Source organism: Spea bombifrons, chromosome 2 (genome assembly GCF_027358695.1).
Source record: "Spea bombifrons isolate aSpeBom1 chromosome 2, aSpeBom1.2.pri, whole genome shotgun sequence".
Taxonomy (NCBI): Eukaryota; Metazoa; Chordata; class Amphibia; order Anura; family Pelobatidae; genus Spea; species Spea bombifrons.
In genome coordinates, this window is record NC_071088.1 from 97932630 (window position 1) to 97938629 (window position 6000).

Sequence of the window (6000 nt, forward strand, 5' to 3'; positions counted from 1 at the left end):
TGTGTGTTTTTCGTGAAATAGTATTTATTATTTCCTTTCAACGACGAAAACTCGTTTATATGTATGAACGTGTGTATATATATATATATATATATATATATATATATATATGTATGTATATATATATATATATATATTACGGTAAGGGACTTATTAAAAAAAATATGAAACAAAATATATAAAATGCATATCAAACAATTTCTCAGGTGGATCAGCAGAAAATAATTCTGGAGAATTCAAATTAAATCGTAAATGAAGCTGACTCTTAATACTCAAAGGGTTAATGCACTTCAATTTCCCATTGGGATATATTTATTTCCCCAAGCACTGGTTTTACACTGGGTTAGAGCTCTAACGAAAGACCTTTGCTGTCAGCCCCATATATCTCCAGCAGACTATAATGTTATGCCACTGTCCACATTATACAATCATACTAAAGACTGCTAATTCACCCTCAGAGACCCTGGCACATAAACTTGTAGACTGTCCTATCCCCAGGGTGTATATAAATATGTTGTGTATGCTGTGATCGATTGTGCTAACCTTGTTCATTGTTCAGGAAATGTGTATATGAATATGCTGTGATTTTGTATAAATTGATTTAATTTATTTTAAAACCTGATTATACTTCTAAACGAGTGCGCTTACACCAAAGACTGTAGTATTACTTTTTTGGTGATATATTGGTGTTTGAGCCTTTTTTTTAAGAATACATGGAGGGCAGAACAAATCTATAAATATTCGTGTGTGTATATATATATATATATATATATATATATATATATATATATATATGAATATTTATATATAAAGATTACTTGAACGGATTTAATGTGAAATGATTTTTGTGCATGTGGCCTGTGCAGTTTGACGCTGGATTGTTATATCGTATATATATATAGTTATATACTAGTACAGTGCGTGCTACTGTAACTTGTCTTTGTATATTGTTCAGTGAATAACAAGGACATATATTTTCCCTCAAAATAAAACAAGGAGACAAACATTTTAAATTAAAACTAAAAATAATAAAAATAAAAAAAAAATCCGTCTTAACAGCGCAATCGAATGTGTTTATTTTCGAGTTTTTAGTACTGTCTAAATAAACGAAATAAGAAATAAGATAATTACCATTGTGTGTTTTGGTTGATATAGTTTAATACAACATATGTAATCAAGGAATTCCATCTAAGGATTAACGATATAAATGCTATAACCTAGACCTGGGCACCTCTCTGAAATTCAAAAGTGACTTCGAATTCTTGTTGTTTATTTGCTTTTTTTCAGTTCTGAATTGTTTTTTTATCTGTTTTATTTAAGCATAAGTATTGGTGTGGAACGGACAACAGTACTTATAATATATACATTATGTACCCAAGGGATTATCACTCTCTAAATATACATTTTATATACCTTTGAAAACTTTAGAAGGGAAAGTGCGGCTTTCTGGTACTCACACAGTTAAAAAAAATACTCGGCTTTACATGTATTCCAACCCAATTTAATTGGTTAGATCCACAAAGGAGTTTAGGGGGAAAAAAGCCCTTCAAATGAATTCAGTACACATGCCATCAAACGTGGGTTTAAATGTAAATAAACTATTTGCAAATCCACATCGGGTTATTAATTATTTGCTTAGGTAATATTGTCCATAGTGTTATTTATTGCAGTGCTTAAAGCAGTTTAAAGTGATCGCTCAAAATGTCAATAGCAGTTTTTATGAAAAGGTTAGTGTGTTTTCCTTGGAGCCTTGTGCTGGATGTGCTAAGGGTGAACAGAGCTTGGAAAGAGAAGCTTCAAGCAGATTGTCTGCAAGCGACACAAGAAGAGTAAAGCACTTCTAAATGAAGTCTGTAATCAATGGGGGAAACTTATAGCTCTCTAATGAAGTTTCCCGTGAAAGGGGAGGCAGCACAAAGCCAGTCAGACATGAATCATCCATGGGAAATATAAAAGATAAAAGATATGTGACAATGAGCAGACCTTGTATAGAGGGAAGGAAACAAGCCCCCACTTCTTAAGATCCTGCTCCCAGTCCTAGCGCCGTGTGTCCACAACTGACCACTGCTCCACTTCAAAGTCATTAAGTCCGAGCGGAAGGCTTGGCGCTTGGACAATCTTCATGGTGTGTTAGGATTTCTATGGCAATTGGCAAGCAAGACCTTCTCATCTGAATATGTCGCCAAGAAAGCCACTTATTGACACTAAGCTGGTCATCATCAAATACTTCATGTCTTGCAGGCCAAACACCTCCCTTACACTATTTAAATGATCTCCCCATGCAATGGATCAGACTTAACACTAAAAATTATATATACGGTATATATATTCACGTCTCATCGCCTTCCAATATACAAGTGCAGGGATACACACGTCATTCCAATCCCCCATTCCACCAAAGAATCCTACTGTCTTTTTTTACAGTTAAATAAGGTTCTTGTTGAATTATGGAGAAGAAAAGGCGTTTGTTTGGAACTCTTCCCGTGTTTTAAGGGTTAATCAAATAATAGGTTACAAAGATTGTAGAGGGAAACTGCAATTCACTCAGTATGGTGGCACTCTACTGCGCATGCGTACAAACCCCCACACTCACCCTTTCTTTGTATGTGTGTGTGTATTAAATGTATTTTATCAGTTTGCTTCATGTATGGTATATTAATACGGATCATTAGGATTGCTATAGCTAAAGCAGAAGGGTGCACCTCTATCTAAGACATTCTCTTAAGAGACAGTTACCCAGGCCGACCCTTAACACGCATGAAACTAGTTCAGCCGATTTTCACTTTGTCAGAAGCTCTCATAATTTTGGCTTCAGTCCCACTCGATTTGGCCCCTGACATCTTCCAACCTGCTACATGCCTCCTGCCACTGCACTGCCCTTTCTCCATCCTCGGCTACCCGAAGCACTAGGTTATTTGCCAATCGATTATCCTCTGTTTATTTAATACAAGTACAGAGTGAATGGTGAAAAATAAACACCATGAAAAAATAAGCAAACAGATGAGTCCTCGGAGTGAAACCACGGCCTTCAGAAAAGTGAGAGGCAGACAGCGCTGAATGGGAAAGCCTTTGAAGTGGAACTTATTGTAGGAGGAATTCTTGCTGGTTGCCCTAACGACGCCGCTGAATTGAAATCTCTCCCCTTTGTCAGCGATTTGTTCTCCTTTGCTCGGACGCCCGTAGACATTACTTACACGGACTGCCTTAACGTGCGGCCTGCAGATCTCCAACTTTCCAGCTCAGACTTGCAGACGCCTCTGTCTTAAGGACAGATAAAAAAAAAAAAAAAGGAGTCAAGGGGGACACCCTCCAGCCTGACTCGGCTTCTGGGCTCTGCCTAGAACTGGTGTGTCAGACCGATGTATGCTTCAAAGAAAGCGCTTTGGAACCCAGCATCCTAGTAAAAGGATTCGGACTCACCGCTTGATCTCTTTTATAACAGTTATTTTAATGTGTCTCAGTATATTGTACGACCGGAGGGTCACTATCACTACAAGGGCAAACAAGCAACCGATCTATCTCTATATCTATCTATCTATCTATCTATCTATCTATCTATCTATCTAACTAATCTTTCTATCTAATCTCTCTCGATTTATATAATATATCCATCTATTCATCCATATATCTGTATCTAATTATCAATATCTCTTTCTACTGATATAGAAATTCTGTACACATCAGCACACAACTCTTTCCAAAAAAATGTTTCTTTCACTAATTCTGTTGCATTTTTTGTATTTTTGTACAGCAAATAATATTGGATCCGGTAGTTCCAGTTCAGTGTTAAGAAAAAACAAAATGGAGGGAACTGGGCAGCAAAGATATAACAAAGGGTTGTGTATGTGTAGAGACACAGCCTGTCTGTATGCATACTATGAATATGATGTGTATTTGAATTGTATTATATTTATGTATTATATTTATGTATAATATATATATATATATATATATATATATATTACATTTACACATACATAGGAAGTATTGTATAAATTTGTGTTCTCTGTTGCGTTTAGGAATAGAGATTTATATATATATGTATTTTGTTGCACATTCAATATGACATGTTTTAGGGGAAAAAAATTAGGAGGTAAATATGCGCCCCTAGAGGTTTGCAAGAAGTATGCGGGAAGAATTAGTTTTAGCTGGGCTAAAGCCGAACTTCAGGACTCTTGAAATCGTTTTATATTACATTGTATTAGAGCTTCTCATTTTAGGCCAGCCAGTGAATTCCCTTACAGACGCCGAGATGCCACAGCTTTTTTGGAGTGCAGTTTCCCTTGGTCTGCCTTCATTATTTTGAATCAGTGAAACAGAAGTGGCAATCAAAAAGCAAACAAACAATAATCTTTGCGGTAATTAATTTATTAAAATGCACATCTCGTTTTCACATGGAAGCTTGTTCATTTAAACTCACTAAAACATGTGTTTTATTATTAGATGGCACCCACCCCCCGAGCTGTTTCCCAGCCTAATAGCCCTATGCAATATGGCAAGCTTTTATTTTGGTGTAGAATAACTCAAGGATCTCTCTGGCTGTTTTTGGGTTTGTTTCACCTATTGCGCGCACACACACACACACACACACACACACACACACACACACACACACACACACACACACACACACATTATATATATATATAGATAGATATATGTAATATATCTATCTACATATATATATATATATATATATATATATATATATATAATATATATATATATATATATATATATATATATATATATATATATATATATATGTGTGTGTGTGTGTGTGTGTGTGTGTATATATTTCCCATTGAGTAGAAGAGACAGTGCTGTGTACAGTAGAATGGGCTAACATTAACAGAGCTAGAGCAAATACCAATGGCTAATATGCATCAGCCAACATATTATGCAAAAGCTAGAACTGTTGAAAGAAAATAGAATTTTTTTTTTAAATATATTAATTAAAAAAATGGTAGACTGTAGACATGTATGAGCCAATATGTAACAGTGTAAAATAAGAAGATTAACAGAAGGGAAAGGCGAATGTGACCCCACAAAAAAAACCCCAAACAATTGTCACCTTAAGTATACCAGTTGATTTGGAGCCTTACGTTTTATTACCCACTTTGTTTAAACAAAAGTGAGAAGCAATCCAAAAGAGCAATTTTTAATTATTATTATTATTATTATTATTATTATTGCTTAAGGGTTCTTCTTGGCTATGGGTACATTGAAAAAATGATGTTCTTGTTGAGAAAGGGAGCCCGGTAGCGGCATTATTACAATCTCCGTGCGTTAAATATTGAATGAAAGAAGATACAAAGGAGCTTGTTGATGATCATTCAACCTCAAAGCCTTTCTTCGGTTTATTCCACAGAGCTGGCTCAACTGCATGGGATTGTGTTAATTAAGTCTCTGCCGGGGATTTCACTCACTTCCACCTTTGTTTAACCCTTTGAAGGGCTAGTTTGTAGTGTAAAACATTGAGCTGTACACCATAATTGACCTCTAAGGGTTAAATCAAAGTTTTTCTTTTTTGTCAATATCATTTTCACCTGAAATGCATTGCCATATTTCATTTCGTGGAAAGAATGGACTGAGCGTTTTAAAAAAAAATGTTACTCTCATATTTTTAGAGTAACAGTAAGCATTGTATGAATTATATCAGATATTTTTCTGTGCATTTACTTCTGCTGTAGAAAGATACTTTCCGGTAGGTTCTGTAAATTTGGACGGAAAACATTAAAGGCTCTTAAGAATTATTTTTTCCTATTTAGCAATCCAGCCTCCACCATACATTTGTGTTTTGTAGGTAGCAACAAAATCACAATAGACAGTTTCTTTTTAGTGCAGCAACCTCTTAATATTTCCTTTGTAGCTAAAAAAGAATGTGGCTCTTGCTTATAAGTTTCGTCCACCAAAGGTATACTTTGTGACACTTACCGCATTTTCGACACATTCTTGTCACACACATACATATATATATATATATACACACATATTATG